This window comes from Lissotriton vulgaris, chromosome 1_1 (genome assembly GCF_964263255.1).
Source record: "Lissotriton vulgaris chromosome 1_1, aLisVul1.2, whole genome shotgun sequence".
In the NCBI taxonomy this organism is placed as follows: Eukaryota; Metazoa; Chordata; class Amphibia; order Caudata; family Salamandridae; genus Lissotriton; species Lissotriton vulgaris.
Genome location: NC_141685.1, coordinates 740,143,321 through 740,164,600, shown reverse-complemented (window position 1 = coordinate 740,164,600; position 21,280 = coordinate 740,143,321). Strand labels below are relative to the sequence as shown.

At 44.9% G+C, this 21,280-nt stretch overlaps 1 pseudogene; it reads left to right on the top strand.

Moving 5' to 3' along the window:
- Positions 1 to 6,837: 6,837 nt before the first annotated feature.
- LOC147747745 (small ribosomal subunit protein uS10 pseudogene) lies at positions 6,838 to 7,325 on the top strand (annotated as a pseudogene).
- Positions 7,326 to 21,280: the final 13,955 nt, after the last annotated feature.

The following is a 21,280-nucleotide window of genomic DNA, read 5'->3' as shown; positions in this document are numbered from 1 at the left end:
ATTGCTTAAAAAGAAATTTTTATTAAGATACTGAGTTGGAATACAGCAGGGGCCACTCCTCAGGTTCCACTCTGCATGAATACGATTTTAAAATAGCTGACAAGCGTGAAATGGATCTAATGATCAAGGTGGGCTGGTCGGTCGGGAGTGGGTTCCCCTTACCAGTATTATCTTAAGGATTTAGGGGACCAAGGCAAGACTTAGTTTTGTGACCCCTGTATGGATACGTTTTTAAATTTCATTAGTCAGTTCCTGCTAACTCAAGCCTGACTGATGCCAAACAATGCTAAATAATGTTTTAAACTTTAACAGGGTCACACAAAAACAATTGAATTGTGTTTTAGCCGGGACCCAAAAAATCCTTGGGGTGACATGGGGTGAGAGACAGAGTTAGGGGTAGAAGTAGGCAGAGAGGACAAATAGAGAGGTTCACTTTCCCAAGGGGCCCCTTGGAATGTGGGGTCCCTGGGCAACTGCTAACTTTGCCCATACCTTGAATTGTCTCTCCACCCTGCTTCAATTCACAAACAATATCTAAATCAGATATAGGAGAGTACTCAAAGTCCACTTAAAAGTGGCCAAAGCAAATTTAAATGTGCCCCATGCAGGTAGAAAGTAATCAATCAAATCACCCCAGTAGTGAGCTCACAATTGATACACAAAGGCTAAATATTTTCAAGATTCAGAGTTGGCTTGCTGCAGGGGATCTCATCAGGTTCAACACTGCATCGGTGAGGCATTAAGATGGCTGGCGAGTCCGAGCAGAACCTGGCATTGGAGAAGGGGCTGGCCGATTTAAAGAAGGACCTCAAGCTGAGACTGTCAGAGAAAGAAAGGTGGGAAGGACAGGAGAGACAGGAAAGGTATTGAGTAGAAGAGAGAGTGGAGGCAGAGCAAAGCATTGAGAAGAATGGAAAATTAGAAGCTTAATAGAAAGGCATGGTGACTTAGGGGCATATTTACAAGACTTCACAGCCACCGGAGCATCACTTTTTTTGACGCTCTGCTGCACAGCGCCATTTTCCATATTTACAGGTGGTGCTAAGCCAGTTTGCATGACTTAACACTACCTTGTAAATATGCCCCTTTCCGCTGCAGTCCTCTGTGGCAAAGGTGAGTGCAATGAAGGTTGCTGTGGGCGTACCACTGCAACACCCATTGCTTTTTGACGCTGCCCTAGATTTATTAGGCTGAGGAAGCGCCAAAAACGAATGCCTGGAATAGCAGGCATTAGAATGGCGCAAAGAGGAGAAATTATTAATTTCTCCTTGTTTTTTGCTCTTTCCATGTATGCTGCATTCTGCAGCACACATAGAAGGTGTTAATCGCCATTACTGATTGCTTAGGTGCAGGCAGGGACACCATAAACAATCATCCCTGCAGCCCAGGCGCACCCTTACAATATGACGACAGAGTGCCTACCATGGTGTAAGGCAGATTTTTTTGTGTCAGCGCTAGAGGAACTACAGGAATTCGCCATATTCTTTTGAATACAGCACATGCTTGCGTTTTGGAAACGTCGGAGCGCAGCGCTCCAAATGTGACACAGCTTCTTGCAAGTATGCCCCTTAGTTTCAACAAGTCCATTAACTCTCTACTATATCCAACTTATAGGAAAGGTGTCACCTACTGGCAAAAGTCTCCTAATGAATGGAAGTGGCCTATGCACGTGGTGAAAAGGAGGCTCCTCAAAGATAATTATTTTCTTAAACCTGTAGCGCGTCCCTCTCTTCAACCCGAGGGCAGACTGTACAAAAAGATAACAGAGCAAAGGTAGGATTTGATACTGCACTGGAGACCCAGAATGTCAGCCAGGGATGTTGAACACTAGGTCTGATATATCTTAGATTAACGGGGTGTCTTTGTTAGATGAACAGTTATACGAATATTCTAAGTAAAGGTCATTTATATGGTCAGTGATTATAACAAACACTTAGGACGACATATGCAAAAGAAACAATAGATGGGCAAAATGCTGGGCAATGCATACATTGACCCCCCAGTCACAAGGATCTGGGTTTAATCCATTGTTCTTTTGCTCACCACCCCAGTTTGGACCCAACCGTATGCAAATCAGTCTTGACCCTGTTCCTTGTGGGAACAGTCCAGTCTGAACTGCCAAGCCAGGTCCTCCCTGGACCGAAAACAAGCATCCTGGGACCGGTTTCAGGGCATCACCCTTCATCAGCCAGGCTAGCTTGAATCCAGTGGTGAAGTGAGCACGGGACCCACGTCAGGGCATACCCTTCCCACTTAGGGCGACATATGCAAAAGAAACAAGTGATGTACAGAATGCTGGGCAATGCAAATATTCACCCCCAGGCACAAGGATCTGTGTTTAATCTATTGTTCTTTTGCTCACCACACCACCCCAGTTTAGACCCAGACATATGCAAATCAGTCTTGACCCTGTTCCTTGTGGGAACAGTCCAGCCCGAACTGCCAAGCCAGGTCCTACCTGGACCGAAAACAAGCATCCTGGGACCGGTTTCAGGGCATCACCCTTCATCAGCCAGGCTAGCTTGAATCAATTGTTCTTTTTGCATTTGTCACCCCAAGTGGGACGGGAATGCTCAGACGTGGGTCCTGTGCTCTCCATGCCACTGGAGTTAAGCTATCCTGGCAGATGAGGGCTGAAAGCCCGAAACCGGTCCTAGGATGCTTGTTTCTAGTCCAGGGATGAACTGGCCTGGATGTTCGGGCTGGACTGTTCCCATTATGCGCAGGGCCAAGCCTGATTTGCATATGGCTGGGTCCAAACTGGAATGGCATGGTGAGCAAAAAAAACGATGTAGGCCCAGATCTCTGTATTGGGGTGAATGTATGACATTGTTCTGCATTCTGTCCATCAACTGTTCTTTTTTTTCAATTGTCACCCCGATTGGGACAGTTATGCCCAGATGTGGGTCCTGTGTTCTCCATGCCACTGGAGCTAAGCCAGTGGTTCCCCATCTGTGCGCCGCGGCACCCTGGTGCGTCATCAAAACTAGCCAGGGTCGCCACGAACACAGTTTGGGAACCACTGTCAAGACCTTTGACCTCTTCTTCAGAACTGTACAGCTCTGCTACCAAAGCTGCGAGATAAATGACTTTGAGAGAAACAGCAGAACAACCCAATAAATAACTTTTCATTCACTGACAAAAGGCACACCACGGGCTGCAAAGCGTTATTGCTACAAGGGGAAAACAGTTGGAGCTTCGACAAAAAAGCAGATGATGTGCCCTAACCCTGCCACCTTCACCTCTGCGTCAGAACTGAGCAGGCAGGAATATTTGGAAACCCTCTGTTCATCTTTCTGCATTCTTTTTCTCTCTCCACAAACGACTGCCTGAGACGTGCACCTTGCAGCAAAAAAAGTCTTACGATGCAGACTTTCCCCACCCCCCAATTCTTTTAATAACTTCTTGGCTGCAACAATCGTTTTGAAGGAATATTTGCACTATCTAGTCCTAAAAGGTATGTTGTTTTTTTTCCTTCACAGTACAGCTTTTGTATTTAGGTATCCTCATGCTTGAACTTTACCAGTTAAAGACAAATATTTAATATGATTAAATAACAAAGAGTTTCGGTTAATTGCTGCATGAACAGTCAGGGTCGTACCCGGTCTATTATTGAGCCACCTGTTTGGGCATTCATCACAATACATTGCCTGCACTTTGTTTTGAATGCACTGTGACTAAACCAATAAATGTATTTTATTAAACAACTGTTATATTTTTTTTTAGTTGCATCTTTGATTATAATACCTTCATCAACTCATTCACCAAGAAAAATGGAAGTTCTCCCAAAGCCAGTGCATACATCCCCCACCCACTAAAAAAAGTAACATAATGGGGAGCCGCGGCTTATTATCAATAGGTCAGGGGAGCCTGGGTCAGAAAAGTTTGGGAACCACTTAGCTAAGCTATCCTGGCTGATGAGGGCTGAAAGCCCGAAACCGGTCCTGGGATGCTTGTTTCGGGCTGGACTGTTCCCATTGGGCGCAGGGTCAAGACTGATTTGCATATGGCTGGGTCCAAACTGGAATGGCATGGAGAGCAAACAAACGATGTATTTAGACCCAGATCTCTGTACAGGGGTGAATGTATGACATTGTTCTACAGTCTGTGCATCAATTGTTCTTTTGCCCTAGACTTCTGCAGCAAGCTACAAACACCACGTGAACCACCCACACAATAACTCACCCAATTCCTAGGCAAGAGCAATATCCCTGCAGTGCTGTATGAGGACCAACAAGATAAACAATAACAGACTAAACCACCACAGCTGATGCGGGTAAGGCGGACCCATATCCCAATTTTTAGGCACCATTTAAAGACAACCCAAAACCTGCATAAACCCCATACAGATTTGGCAGACATGCCATAAGATCCAACCCTACCTATGCACACAGGCATATGGAAAATCCCACACCACAAAACACTGACTCAGCCAGGTAAGTACTTGCCTCTGGACACCCCAGCAGAGAAGACGTCCTGTGAGCAAACTCAGAAGTGAAAACACATGCCTCGCATCAAAAGCACCAAGAAGCCAAACAATTGTGATTATCTGACATAGATGAACAATGTGTAACATAAAATCATATTTATGTAGGCCATGATCACCACTAAACACATCTGGTAAATGCTTACTGGCACACCTGATTCTGGAAGGTACTTGGAGAATGCCATATCACCATCCACAGAGCAAGCCCTATTAATTGGTGGGCATCACAGAGGCCCAGGCCATGGATTTGCCAGGACACCCACCTTGTTCTCAGCAACTAGCTACACAAGCTGACCAATTGTAGGAAGTAAAATGGTTAAGGAACCTCCCTTTCCTTTCTCATTAAAAAGGTCTTGGCTTCGTAGCAGCCAAAGCACTCCACATTGATGTGAAGAGCTCTATGCGACAGACAACAGCAATTAGGATTATTGAACCCCTGGGCTGTACTTGAGTTTCCTAAGGACCCTTGGAATTAGTAGGGTTGGTGGTAAAGCACAAATGAATCTCCCTCTCAAGCCAATCACGAGTCAGCCCCCATGAAGTTTTGACTCCTGACAATTTACTTCGAGTTCAGATGAGTCTCAAAGGTATTCAGGCCTCTTTGGTTGGCCTGTCACTTATATGGAGTTTGCATGCTTTAACTCAAACTGTCCTCCCTCAGGTTTAGCCCTGCTGTTGTGTGGGACACCAGAAGCTGAAGTCCTTTGGGGTGGCCCAATTCCAGATCTCTGCTGCCAGAAGACAGAGAAGATTGAGAGCAACCATGTCTCCAGGAATAAAATAGGGTTGTGATATTTTGAGGTGGGACCATCCCCACCAGGGATATGTTCACAGGTAACAAATATTTGAGGGTTAGGAAGGCAGTATTTACCCCCAGTGCATTTATGTGGAAGGATATCTTTGATGTCTTCCAGCAGCGGCCAGCACGGATCGGGGGTAAGGGGGTGGGGTTGAGCGGACGCGGGGGAAGTGAGGATTTAAAAAATTAAGCAAATATTTAAAATGTACCTTCTCACTGCTTTCTCACAGTGTCTCTCCTCCATAGTCCTCCCTTGCAGGCCTGAACAGGAAGCACACCCAGGCTCCCAGTCAGCCAATCACAACACTGCCTTAGCAGCATTGTTATTGGTCTGAGAGCCGTGTTCCGGTACTCAGATGCTGACTGGGAGCCTGGGCATGTTCTCCACGCAGGCTGTAATGCAGCCTGCATGGAGAGCATGCAAAGTGTGCAAGAGTGTTTAGCTGGCCTGAGAGTACCGGCCAAGCAGTCATTGTGCATTGAGGAGGGTGCTACCACTCCTCCCTTGCTCCAGCCCCCTCACGCAAAGCTGCCGGAAGTAGGACTAAATAAAATCATAATAATACGAGTTAATATCATTTTATTTTCCCTTTATTTTACTGATAAAAAGCAGTGGTGTGACGCTCTCCCACCTTAGCAGAGGAGCCGCCAATGACGTATTCCATAAAGCACCAAAGAACAGGTCCGTGAAGTGTCCAGCCCCCTCACCACCCCCAACTGAAATGGTGACAGAGAACTGCAGTTGTGAAAGGCAGAGAAGCAGAAACGTGGGAGCATGCGCATGTTGGTGAACAGGGACAGGGTTGGGATCCTGTCTTGGACCGGGAAGTGATCTCAATGGTTTGCCACATGAAGCTGTAATGAATGCATCTGCAGGCTGGTGCATGGGATCCAGATGCATGAAGCATGGACCCACCAAGCTGTCACACAGCTGGACTCTCTGATGGCCATCTCTCTCTCTCTTGCGATGGAAGTCTCCTGCAGGTGCTGTGGCCAGAAATTCAGTTAACACTCACAAAGCTATGTTTAGACCAGAGGACGGCATCTTGTGTTGGTAGATTGAATCCTCTAAGACAAACTATAGTTGTCTGTGGCCCTGAAGCAGAATGCCATGAAAATATGTGTTTTCTGGTAAGTCTACAGAGTTGTCCCTGTCATAGTGTTGCACCGCTGCCAACCCCTGTGGCAGGTGAGTTTGGAGGTAGTAGTGGATACCTAGGAAAGCTTGAGTTTGTCCATTTCTTCTCGCTCATGGGACAAATGACCGGTTCCTGCTCTACAGTGGGCTGTTCCAAATCGAAGTGGTAAAGGAGTCTTGAACTTGGTGGGCTGTGGCCAAGAGGGGCTTGTGTGAGTGGTGAACTCTGGAAGAGACTCACTCAAATCCATAGTGAAGTTCCTCTGAGTCACAGGATTAATGAGGGATTCAGCTTGCAGTATAAGAAACAAGCATTCGCAAAGCCAATAGATCTCGGCAATACCAGACCTATTGGCGTTGTCAATGTCAGTGTCTTTTAGCCATGCTGAATAGCAGCACAGCTTTAGAATTCAGACAGCGAGTTCAGCTGATCTTTTTTCCTGGCTCACCGCTGTTCGTTCGTTTCTTAATTTGAGGACGAATAAGTCGGTCAGGAAGCACATTAGCTATGGCATTTAAAGTCGCCGGCAAAGCACCTGTGGAACAGGAAGTAGCTATCCACCGTATTCGAATCACCCTGACTAGTCGCAATGTGAAGTCACTTCAAAAAGTGTGTGCAGATCTCATTAGAGGTGCGAAGGAGAAAAACCTGAAGGTGAAGGGGCCAGTTTGCATGCCTACCAAGACTCTGTGAATTACTACTCGAAAAACACCTTGTGGTGAAGGTTCAAAGACTTGGGATTGTTTCCAGATGCGTATTCACAAGCGCTTGATTGACCTCCACAGCCCTTCTGTAATTGTGAAGCAAATTACATCCATCAGTATAGAGCCTGGGGTAGAAGTGGAAGTTACCATTGCTGATGCATAATTTAATCTTTTAATAAAAGATTATTTTTTGTGAAGAAAAAAAAAAAAGCAGCACAGCTGCTGTTCAGCCCGGCTGAAAGTCATGTACAAAAGGGTAATGACCCAGCCTACGCTGTATTCTGAACTCACATATTTGAAAGCACTGCACAATTGTCACCGCACCTCAATGAAACAAGCATTGGCATAGCCAATAGGTCTCGCCTTGCGGACCTTATAAGTACACAGTGAGACTGAGAGGATGGACAAAGGACAGCAAAGACAGGTTTGGGAGAGGAGACCGGATAGGAAAGTTTAGAGTTAAAGTAGAAGTGGTTCAGTGTTAAAACACAAGAGAAAAAGGAAACAGAGCAGGAACAGGGAAGAAAGGGATACCAACGTTAAGACACAGGGTCAGGGGGAGTGGAGCCCGGACTCAGCACATAGGACCATTGGAGCAGCCTCCGCCTGAACCCCCACCAGAGCGCACCGGGACTGGCCGGCAGCAACCCCAGGTAGGCAGCCTGGCACCCTGGCACCCTGCTGCCACCATGGAGCTGGGAGAACCGGGCACACGTGGGGAGGGTCACATGAGGTACACAGAGGCTCGCGAGACATGGGCACACAGGATAGGCAAACGGAACAGAGGCACATGGGACAGGGGGGGGACACATGGGATGGGGGTACACGGGAGAGTCACACGGGATATGGGCATACGGGACAGAAAAGTGGGGGAACAGGAGCACCAGGGGCTGAAACACCGGGTTGGGGTCACAGGGACCGAACAACAGTCAATGGAGGCAAAGGGAACAGAGAGACTTGTAGTACTGAGGTGGGGGGCACCTGCGCAGGGGCAAGAGGGACTGACACCCTGAGTTCGAGTCTGGCGGGAGGCTGAAGTATCCTGTGATTCTGGGCAAATAGCTTAATCTCCCCACGCCTAAAATAAATAATGTGCCTGTCTTTAATACAACTGGTGCTTATGTAAAGTGCTCTGACCCCTTCTGGTGTAGTTCACACTATATAAAACTGCAAAATAAAAATTACTTTAATTTACTGCTGAAAAAAATTAAATGAGTTAACAAAAGAATGCCAATACTGTGTACTTTTTTTACTTTGATTTTGTGCGAGACATAAGAGTTAAACAATATGCATCGTTGAATTTTTATTTCTTGAATAAATCTCATTTATTTATAGTTGATTTTACTTCATTATTTTGGTTGTAATTTCACCAATTTTTTGTTTTTTGACACCATCTGTACAAAAGATATACAATATTCCACCACAAATTCATAAAACATTATCCACAAATCATTCGTATTCACTAACCAAACATTCACTCACATGCATACACCAACATCACACCATATTTACACTGGAATTACACTACTCACAGTATGCCATAGACAAAACATTTTTCAACAGTTAACACAATTGGTTGAATAGTCTTATGGCTCAAATCATACAGTCTATGCGTTTCGAACTCGTGTTGTTAAAAGTTCTCATCAGGACCAAGGCTCTATGAGTTAAAGCCTATGTGGTGACTTTATTCGAAAACCGACGCTGGACCCTTTGAGTTAGTCCAGGTCGCCGTGCGTGTAATAGTAACGCCAGCTGGAACTTGGAGAGCCTCGAGCTGGCACACTGAACGAATTTATAAGTCAGTTCAATTCACTTTCTTTCGCACGTTGTCTCGGCGTCCAAAGTAGCAACCTCACTCAGCGCTTGCTTAGGCCGTGGGCGGACACATGCAGACGCCCTTGACCAATTGCATGATGTCTTTTATAGAAAGACACACGCAAAGACCAATGAACAAATAAAACACAGGCACAAGTGTCTCGAAAGCCCAGAGTAATTTCAAGAAGTCGTTTTCCTAGAGCAGCGCATGCGCGCTGCACTAGGCTCAACCTGAAAAAACTACAGTTTTATTGATGATTTTATTTTTGAGTGTTTGTTTCCCCTTGGTAGTACTATGTTTCCTATTGTAAAACGTGTGTGATTTTACTTCCCATTAAGGTGTTGACCAGACTCATTACAGTATAGAACTTGAGGGAAATGTTTAAAAATCCAAATCATATGGCGGACACTTCAGTTTTTTCCCCGAAGTAACACACAAGCGCGCACACATGCACCAAAGTCCCAGTGCTGCTATCTCTGAAAGTGGGAGAGGCAAGGCAGGCGGAACTTACTCAGGCCGTATATATATTCTGTTAGCAGTCATGAAAGAGCAGTAAAAGATGAGAAAGAAGGTGCAAAAAGAGAAATGAAAACAATCTCCATCCACAATTTTTACAAAATAGGAACTGTGCAGTTTGCATGTTTATATTCTGTTGGGAGAGGATGTAGTGTAACAATGTTAGAAGTGGGGTTTCTGGTTGGCTAGGGTATTCACCCAAGCCAGGCAGAACGGACCCACTACTCTAGTCAGAGTGAGGGAGTTACACACTGAAGATAACCCCTGCTCACCCCCTTGGTAGCTTGGCAGAACAGTCAGGCTTATCCCAGAGGCAATGTGTAAAGTTTTTGTGCAACATACTCACACAGCAGTGGCACACTAGGCACACTACAAACGAGACACCACACAAGATTATATAAAAATATCCTTTGTATTGCACATGAAACACATTAGACCACAATCACAATCACACATTTCACTGTGCCACTAGACACTTGTCATGACTTCACACAGGATTACGTTAATCACTTTGCCAAATCTGGTGATTGTCATAAACATCACAGTTAGGATAACCAGTAACTACTGGTAGGTTTGCACCTAGCATAAAACAGTATGCATAAACATCAGCAGTGCACTATAGTAAACACTAGTAGCCTGCACACATTTGAAAATCACCATCCAAGTGAATATCCCTGCAATATGCAACATTACATCAGGGTACAACACCTATAAATCGCCAGATGTCCACAAACCATCAGCACTTACATGGCAGCTGGTAAGAGGGAAGATCCCCTGGGTCTCCCATTTTCCCCTAAGCCGTCAGCTGCTGACCTCAGACTGGTGGTGCAGCAGCCTCGGCCCGCTTTCTACAGAGGGTGCTCCTGAGACCTCGACTGGTCTCTAGCTGCCTCACCCAGGCAGCGCACCTTGGGACAGGGACACGCCGGTCCCACAAGCCCTCAACTCCCTGTCGGGCTCCCGAGGGAGGCGCTGATTCTATGGGTCATGCACGGCCAAATGGTCCTTTATAGCTGGGGTGGCTGATGACGTCAACGCGTCCCCAGCCATTAGCATTTACTTTGATTGCGTAGCAACACCTTTCAGGCAGTTCCCTCCTGCCGGACGTCGGATCTGTGGCATCTCTTTATGGCACAATTGCACACCTCTGCGCCCACCGCACTTGGAGAGTGAGCCCACATCTCGGGCTCCGACATTAAATTCAAGGCCCCACCACACGCTTCTGTTGTGTAGACACAGTGCTTCTGAGCACAGAAAAATGAAGTGCTTCACATGCACTGATCAAGGAGCAGAGCTAGCCCTCGCCTCAGGCTCCAATAACCAGAGCGAGGAGCTCCCAAATGCGCTACTTTCTAATCCCCGAAGCCCACGTGCTGACTAGCAGAGGCCGGTGCATAAGGATGCTCCCTGGGGTACACTTGGCGCACACTCAGGGAGTAGGGTGCAGGCAGGCCAGGACCTCAGGGTCCTTCAGCAAAGTTGCAGTCCTTCCAGTAGGCCAGCTGGCCCTTGATCAGCACACCAAGCAAGACCAAGTGGCGGTTCCTTCTGCCAGCCCGACAGGGTCTCTTTAGAAGTCCATCGCAGTTTACTCTGCTCTTTTCATGGGCCACACCAGCTGTACTTATAGTGCTAATGTTTTTGTTCTGGGGGGCACTTCAAACACTATATTGAAGTGTGCAATGCCCCCATTCACTTTGTAAGTCCAGGCCCCAGATACACCACAGGGGGATGGGGCCACCATTGTGGAAGGCAGGCACAGCTCTATTCAGGTGCTGCTGCTATTCCTCCCACCACTCCAAATGCAGACTGGGCCCATTCAGGTGTAAGGGAAAACTCCTCCCCTACTCTAAATTCAGCCAAGGTCTATTCAGCCTAGCACTGAGTCACCCAGGAAAGGCAGGACACACCTCAACCCCTTTTGTGACTGGCTGGAGGGAATGCACTTCCCCTCTTCTCTGTCAGACAGAACCAGACGGTTAATACACATCCAGGCATGATACAAAGACACATAAGCACACAGAAATGCCTACTTCTAAAAGTGGCATTTCTAAAACAGTAATAATATATCTGCTTTCGCCAATAAGCAGGATTTATTACTATTCCAAAAATGGCCAAGCTACCCCTCCCAAATCAGGAATTACCACTGAAGCACATATCAGAAAATCCCCAATGCATCCCTATGAGAGGGCAGCCTCACAGAAGTGAGAAACCAAATAGGCTGTTTGTCACTACCAGGAATTGCCACACAGTTAAGGCATATGTCCTACCTTTTACCTACACAGCACCGTGCCAATAGGGCTAGCTAGGGCCTACCTTGGGGTGAAATATATGTCTTAAAAGGGGAATTGCAGATGTGGCAACCACTTTACATGCCACATCATGGTGGCAAACTGTGCGCGCAGGCCCTGAGATACGTTTGAAGGCTACTTCAGTGGATGACCCAGCAGTACTGCGATCCCACCGGTAGTATTTAATTTACAGGCCCTGAGTGTATGGGATACCACTGTACGAGGGACTTATAGATAAATTAAATATGCCAAACAGGTGTAGACCAATCTTACCAAGTTTACAAGAGAGAGCACATGCACTTTAGCACTGATCAACAGTGATAAGGTGCCCAGAGTCATAAAACCACCACCAACAATTCAGAAAAAATACAGGAGGAAGGCAAAAAGTTCTGGAATGGCCCGGCAAAAAGGGCCAAGTCCAACAAATGGCTAGAGTGGCCACCTTTAGAGCTGGGAAACCAGGTTTGAGTCTCGACAGGATTCTGGGCAAATCATGTATTCTCTCTGTGTCTAAAAATGTATGTATCCATCTTTAATGCCACTGGTGCTCATGTAAAGTGCTCCGATACCTTGGGCCGAGTTTGCGCTATAATTGCAGGTTTATATAGCGCTAGGATCGACTCCCGGAGGAGTATCTCCGCGCTTCGACCGCTGCGAAACCCTTCCTGGCTTCCCTGAGAGATGGTCCCTTAGTGGGTATCTCCAGGGTGAGACCAGGCATCCCCGGCGGTCTGGTGGGGCCGTTAGTGAAGATGAGGCAAGCTAATGCCCAGAGTTGCCGAGTGTGATCGCTGATCAGAGTGGGCACCGAGGCGAGAGAATTATCGAGTCCGCTGACCCTGGTCCAGAAACCTGCCGCGCCGGGAATCGAACCCTGGTCCCGGGCCGTCCTCTGCTCTCGGGTCTGCCGCCTCTAACCAGTGAGCCACACTACTTCACGCTATATATAACTGCAACAAAAACCAGCTTGCAATTTTGCTGGTTTGCAGTTAGTGCAGTTTAAAAATCTATGCATAGTTCAAAATAAAACCAGCATGTTAGGAGGCAGAGCTTGTAAAAACACAAAGACTTTTGTGGAGTGCTTAACCATACAATGAAAAAAGTAGCTCCTGAAACGGGAGCAGTGGATGGACACAATTACTTTTGGTCTATGCTCTGGGGAAAGTCTAAACACAAGAAGAGGCATGACGCATGCATGCAATGGACAAATGGAGACAAAGGATATGAGAGTGACGATGAAGCAAGCAAATGGTAAGTCTATGGGCAGGCTGAAGACCACAGATTGAAAACAACATGAGGCATATTTACAAGGGCATTGCGCCACAGGAATGTTTTGCAGCCCACACAGAAAAAGCAAATTGCCATTATTGATTGTTTTAGGAAGGCACACCTTCTTGCACATAAACCATCATTCCCTGCAATGCTGTCACTCTTGCACTTGGTACGTGGGTGCCTGCGCTGGTGCTATTTAGTTAATTTTAGGGCCAATGCTAGGTAAAACACAGGATTGCACCGTATTGTTGTAAATCCGGTACATCCCTGTGTTTTGAAAATGTCGGAGTGCAGCGCTGCCAAATTTGGTGCAGCTCAGTGTGCCGACATTTCCTTCTACATATGCCCCCACGTCTCTCAAAACAGTACATGTGCTGCCTAGCCGAGACTTAAAAAGGAGATAAAAGAGCACTACCTTCCAGTGCAGTAAACCAGTAGTTTTGTGCCTAGGAAAGACGGCTTCATCTCAGGGTGCAATGTCACATACAAAGAATCCACAATTAGATGTTCTTTTAGTGGTCCCTACAATGGTGGAGAGCACACTGTGTTATTTAAATACCCCTCACACACCAAAAGGACCCTTGGTGTCATGCTTCATCATTGGGGTCTTCGCACCCCTCTATGGGATGCAGCGTTCTGCTAACCGGTGTCTACGCAGGAGCACTTTTAATTTTTGGCTATGTGAGGTGCGTGTGAGGTTTCAGTGTGTTTTTGTATGTGAGTGGTGTGGTCTGGAAAAGTGATAATGTGAGGTTTAAAAAGTACCTGGCACGTAGGGACTAAAAAAAACTTTTAATGGGCCCCTGTGCTGGTACTGTTAAAAGGGTGATTGTGTATTATTATGTTTATTAATGTACAACACCTCATGTGTGCCTCGTCAACAAGTTTCGAAGCAAGGCTTCTTCTTCAGGACGGAGTGCACACATCCCCACCTTACTCATGTCCTCCGAAAGTTTTCGGTTGCTTTTTACAGAAAAGTGATGTTACAAAAAAGGCTAATATGTGCCTAGTCTGTTCCGAAGTATCTACATTGAGAAACCTGAAAAAAGAAGGAAAAGAACACAAACAAAGACCAATTTGGTATTTCATCGTTGTCAAAATCCACAAATGCCTGTACAGAACAGAGACCTGAAAAAATGTGAGGGCAATCTCTACTAGACATTAATATGTCATCCTATTGTGGTGGTGTGCCCTGTATAAAAGAAGAAGACATACAAGACAAACACAACACATAACACAAAGCACACACTCTAGTTCATTGTCCTATTAGGTTTTTTGGAGGGATTCTTAATTAGTAAGTTGATGTTAGCCATCTGGGAAAAAAGATACGTTTTTAAGCATACTTGCTGCTACAGTGCTAACTGGCATCATGAGCCTCATCACGGTGGGGTAGAAGTGCTACTTGCACCCTAAAAAGTAAGGTATAGAAATGTTGTAGAACTTTGTTTGTATAGGGCGCCACATATTCACTTACTTCTGGTTGTAGTTTAAAGATGTTACAGTGGTCAATATTACTCACGGCTACAGGACAGTGTCTGCTTCTAACTTCCCCCATCTGAGGCTCCGTCGGTTGTGGCAAGAGCACAGTATCTGGGCTTTAAGTACTGCCATCAATACACTAATGACCTAGGTCAGTCTAGGGCATTCAATTTCAAAAGAGCTGGTGTATTGCTTATCGCAATTTTTTACAACAACACACCTCCCACTTCTTGTCAGTAAGGGGTAGGGAATACTCCAGTCAGTAGCCCATCTTAAAAAAGCCCGCTCCCTATCCAGACAGAAACGAAACCCACACCCAAATGTGATGAAAAAAATGTGTGATAGCGCGATAGCACCTCACGGGCGCACCACCAATGGGACCCCTGGTAGGTTCTCACCAGGACGGCCCTGTTATCATCATCGGTGCCATCGGGCTTAAAGAATACGTGTCCAAATGAAAATAACTGTGTTACCAGTGATAAGTGCAGCGGAAAACATACAAGTACAGTGATGTCACACAACATATAACATATATACACAAAACCACGCAAACAGCACGAACAGATAACTTTATTCTTGTTCTTCTATGCTGTTAGCGTATATTTAAAAAAGTGAAAATTGCTACTACCTATACAGCCATGATCTACTTGCCTCAAGAATAAAGTTATCTGTTATCAGGGGTCCCATTGGTGGTGCGCCCGTGAGGTGCTATCGCGCTATCACACATTTTTTTCATCACATTTGGGTGTGGGTTTCGTTTCTGTCTGGATAGGGAGCGGGCTTTTTTTAAGATGGGCTACTGACTGGAGTATTCCCTACCCCTTACTGACAAGAAGTGGGAGGTGTGTTGTTGTAAAAAATTGCGATAAGCAATACACCAGCTCTTTTGAAATTGAATGCCCTAGACTGACCTAGGTCATTAGTGTATTGATGACTTTTTGAGTGGAGGGCGACCTAGGCCTTGATATCCCTCTTAGCTCCGTGTTGATGTGCTTTAAGTACTGCCACCAATCGTTCTTAATTGTGAAGTTAATCGCTCAAGAAACCGGAAATCGTCCATACCAAATATGGTGTTTCCGGGCTCCCGTTAACAATATGCTCGCCTCTTTTGCTGTGTCCTGAAAATCGCGCATGCGCCTAACGTTTTTGTGTTAGTTGCGCGTGTGCGGACATGTGACACTCCGGTCCTGCACATGCGCGGCAGAGTGGGGTAGCGAGCGGAATAATTGAATAGTTTGCAAGTATTCCAAAGTGTTTCAAAGCTCATTGCCAAGTATTATAAATTATTGAAAATGACGGCAGAGAGTAGATGCATTCGACTACCGTGTGAAATTGGTTTGTATCTCTATTGCGCATGTGCGAGCCACTAGTATCTCTGGTCCCGCATATGAGTAAAGCAGTGCGCTTTTTTAAGGTATTTCCAGGGAAAAGGATGTATGCATACAGCAGCGAGTACTCAATATTTGGATGCCAGAGTACACCAGCGGATGCACAATTTCCACAATTAACTTCACAATTAAGTTAGTTTATCAGGGGATTTGTGGAAACCCTACCTTCATACATAAAAGACAAGGCCATTTTCTAGAAAAACTCAGAGGAATTACATGGAGTGATAAATATTGTTTCATTGTAATGGACATATGTTCATTATACACTAGTCTTAATCACGAACAGGGTCTTGAAGCAACCAAGCCATACCTCTCACAGAGAGATATCAGGTTTAATGAACATAACAAGATGCTGTTAAAAATGATAAACATATGTCTAAAAAAATAACTATTTTCTATTCAATTCAGCAGTATACCAACAACTCCGGGGCGTGGCAATGGGGGCATGTTTTTTCCCCAGTTTTGCATGCCTACATGTAGGCTGGTGGGAGGAACCTGTCCTCGGTCGCGTCCTGGAGGAATGGCTTCCTGATAACATCGTCACATGGTGGCGTTTTATTGATGATGTCTGTGTGATTTGGCAGAGATCTGTCGAATTAGCTCACAGATTCACTGACATCATCAATTATAACAATTTAAACCTGAAATTTGCAGCAATAAAGATGATTTAACAACTTGTATAAATGAGGCGGTGCAGAGATTTTTGCTAAGGGGGTACAAAATAGTGGATTTAAATAATGCTTTATCCAAAGTAGACATCCCGGAAAGTGTAGAAACTTCAAGAGATAATCAGGAAGTTAATCCAATATTACATGGGGATGAGGTCAAAACTGAAAAAGAACCAATCAGACTTATAACATATAATTGTCATCATGAAAAGGTCAGAAAGATTATCACCAAAAACTGGCCTATTTTAAAATCTGATATGACAATAGCTCCTGAAATAGAGGACTCTCCCAGTATTACTTTCAGACGAGCTCCCTCTATGAGGGATGCCTTAGATAGATCTAGTCCTGAAGTACAAAAGTAAACTGACTGGTTGTCTAAGAGGACTGTTTTTTTTAAATGTAGCTCCTGTAGAGCATGTACATTTGGTGTCAATAAAATGGAGGTATTGGATGCATTCTCCATAGAACCATACAAATTGAGAGATCTTTATACATGCAAAACAGATTTTGCTGTTTACATTTTGGAGTGTACATGCCAGTTAAGATAGATAGGCAGTACTAAATTACCCGTTTTTAATCGAATTTTACAGCATTTGCGTGCGATTGTCAATTCTGATTCCAGCTACCCAGTGGCACGACATTTTAAATTAGTACATTAAAATAATCTTAATGATCTTTAATTATTTTGTAATTGATGCCGTGCCAAAATCCATCAGAGGGGGAAATAAAGAAAGGAAATTACGCCAGCTGGAAAGTCAATATATTGTACAATTCGACACCAAAATGCCCAATGGTTTGAACACAGGAGATGATCTTTACAATTTCTTATGAATTTAGTGTTATGAAACCCCATTGTTGCTACTATATTTATACTCTATTTTGATAATGAAATGTTGCTGCTAAAACTGTATTTAATTTCTGTAATTGATGGTTTTAAATCTGTGTAGATGGTTTTATGTGGGCTTTTTTACTTCATTTATACTGGATTTTAAACTGGTTTTACTGGGTCCCTGGTTTTACTAGTTTTTATCTGGCGTCTGTGGGTGGGGAGCCTGCACTTATTGCTGTTTGCACAAGATTGTTAAACCAGAACTTCAGATTTGAGAAATTTTGAATCAACTTGAACTGTGATGATTGTTTGTACTCTGCACTTTTATGCACTGGGCACTTTCATGCATCTGGCACTTTATTGAATAGGTATAATAACAATTTGAATAGTGGTTGGCTAGAGCCTTAACTTATTTTCGTATATACAAATTCACATAGAAAATGCTAGCTAATCATGTATTTAATAGTATTGCACTTTATTTATTATTATTATTTTCACATTGGATTTAGCATATTGGTAAAATGACTTAACTGAATAGAACATGCCTTCAGTAATTAATTTTTGACAAACAGTCGTAAAATGAGATCATGTGATTATCAAGGTTGGAGATGATAAATTAGGTATTTTTAATACAGTAATTTAAGGGCACTTGCCCATTATTTCTCTTATGTGTATTTATACAGAGATATATTTTTATTCTAACCTACATGATCTGAAGTGCATATAATGTGGATTATTGTATGCCTACAGTAGTCTGTTTTCCATATCCAAAATTCAAACGGGAGGAGCATGTAACAGAATGAACAGTATTTAGTCACATGGGTGGTCGCGACATGTCATGTGATCAAGACCGGGTTTCCTGGTCGAAACGCGTCATGTCTGCTGAAATGGAATAAAGCACAGAATATATTTACTTGCCATTTGTGGTCCGTTTCCTGACTGGGGCCTACTGGGAGGATAAGGCGCTGTGCTTTCAGGGATTGTGGTTATATATATGTATATATATATACTAGCAGCCCGTCCCGACGTTGTCCGGGTATGAATTGCTGCCGGCCAGTAGTATATTGTTTTGTAGGATTTCGTTTTGATAGCATTTCTTATCTGCGACAGGCCTGTGAAACACTCCGATTCACAGTGCACTGCTGATGCACTTAAGAGTGCGCGTTCAGTAGTGTGTGAACTCAAGTTTTCCTACTTTATATTTTCTTGCAATATTATATAGCGCGAACTCGACAATATGGCATGAGCACAATTTATATTACAGAAGGACACATTCATTTGCGGTAGGCACGGGGAGACAAAGCGATTTGCCTGGAATCACAGGATGTTGAGCTGATGCCGAGATTCGAACGTAGCTCCCCAGCTCTAAAGTTCGCAATTCTAGAACTTGTGGCGGGAGGTGTGTCTAAAAGTGTATGTCGGTGCTGGCCATCAATGAGAGAGACCTGTGCATTTTTCAAAATGGGTGGTGAAAAAATATGAGTCTGTTGCTGGAGATGTGGGCCGCCGTGCCACCAATGTACTTACCGGGGGAGGTTAAACACCCATTATTCCACAACTTTCTTTCCGTATACCAGCACTCCGCATACTTTCATTACGAAAGCACCATGACTCCGCAATGCCATTATAACGCATTACATTACATTTTATATGCTTTTACCACGCATACATTTACAACGAAATTCGTTGTAAATGCATGAATGGTAAAAGCATGGTTTTATTTTAATGTTTGGATAAGGTAAGTATGGTTATAGGGGTATATGTTTTGGGGTACTGAGGTATATGTTTTGGGGTGTTTGGGTATTTTAAGGGTTCAGATATAGTTTGGGGTTATGTGGTACAGGGGTAGTTTAAGGGTTTAGGGATAGGTATGGGGGTACAGGGGTATTTTTAGGGTTCACAGCTAGGTTTGGGTTTTGGGGTATAGGGGTATTTTTAGGGTTCAGGGGTAGGTTTGGGTTTTGGGGTACAGGGGTATTTTACGGGTTCAGGGCTAGGTTTGGGTTTTGGGGTACAGGGGTATTTTTAGGGTTCAGGGCTAGGTTTGGGTTTTGGGGTACAGGGTTATTTTTAGGGTTCAGGGCTAGGTTTGGGTTTTGGGGTACAGGGGTATTTTTAGGGTTCAGGGGTAGGTTTGGGTTTTGGGGTACATGGGTATTTTAAGGGTTCAGGGCTAGGTTTGGGTTTTGGGGTACAGGGGTATTTTAGGGTTCAGGGGTAGGTTTGGGTTTTGAGGTACAGTGGTATTTTTAGGGTTCAGGGCTAGGTTTAGGTTTTGGGGAACAGGGGTATTTTTAGGGTTCAGGGGTAGGTTTGGGTTTTGAGGTACAGGGGTATTTATAGGGTTCAGGGGTAGGTTTGGGTTTTGGGGTACAGGGGTATTTTAAGGGTTCAGGGCTAGGTTTGGGTTTTGGGGTACAGGGGAATTTTAGGGTTATGGGGTAGGTTTGGAATTTGGGGTACAGGGGTATTTTAAGGGTTCAGGGCTAGGTTTGGGTTTGGGGTACAGGGGTATTTTAGGGTTTGGGGTAGGTTTGGGTTTTGGGGTACAGTGGTATTTTTAGGGTTCAGGGCTAGGTTTGGGTTTTGTGGTACAGGGGTATTTTTAGGGTTCAGTGCTAGGTTTGGGTTTTGGGGTACAGGGTATATTTATAGGGTTAAGATGGGTTAGTGTTTAACCACTTCGCTGCTCATGACACTGGTCGTGTGCTCATGACGAGCTGAGCTCGTCATGAACAATGGGAATATAGGATCTGCAGCACAGGAGGAAAATCTCCCTAGCAGCGATGGTGTTAAGGGTGTTGGGGTATTTTAAGGAGTAAGGGTGGGTTATGATTATGTGGTGCAGGGGTATTTAAAGGGAGCAGGGTGGGATTAGCACACGATATGAGACATGGCATGAAGGGCGGAACGTACCACACGCCCCCAGCGTTTGTCACGCCCCCAGCGTTTGTCATGCTCCCAGCACACGCCCACAGCACAACGCAGACACGCCCACAAGGGACTATTTTGCTGGCACTGTTCTTTTACCTTTTAAATGTATATGGTGGGTGTCTGCATAGCCTATGTCCTTCTGCTGCAACTGCCCTTTCCAATGCAGTATTGGGTGTTGTGATTGGTGCTGTGGTTCCTGAGATTACCCGCCTCAAAGGTTTGGGCTCTCTCTTTATTATATTAGTAGATATATATATATATATATATATATATATCAATTCGAGGGCGGTTACCAAATTCGTATTAGAGCCACGAGAAGACTGTTCAGTTTCACTTTAAGTTTAATGGCAGCTCACACGCAAAACAAACAGCAGTCCGTTTCAGCAAATACAGCATGCCTGACGCGTTTCAGGAATAACAAACTTCCTTTCTTCAGAGGCAAATTAGTTCAGTGTTTTGATGGCGCGTGTGCACACAAACCATTTATATCTATAGCACCTGCCCAAAGGGGCGTGGTTCACCTGCAGTCCATAGCTGTCTGCAGCCTTCTGGGTGCTGTAGTTTGCATGCAAATTGTTTCCACAGTGGGTGCGCTCCTCAGTCCTGGCTTCGTAACTTTCATCTTTCCCCAGTGGGTTGAAACATCACCCCTGCTTGTCTTGTGTTTTTCTTCGTAGTTACCATTTGTGATGGCAAGCCTCCTTCCGCATAAGGTGCCTGCCGCTTCCCTCTCCGTTCTCTCACCCCTCTCGAGCTGAGTAGAGATCGGCCTCCAGCGATGGGCTCCATACACGACCCACGGGCCGTTTAACTATCAATTCGAGGGCGGTTACCAAATTCGTATTAGAGCCACGAGAAGACTGTTCAGTTTCACTTTAAGTTTAATGGCAGCTCACACGCAAAACAAACAGCAGTCCGTTTCAGCAAATACAGCATGCCTGACGCGTTTCAGGAATAAC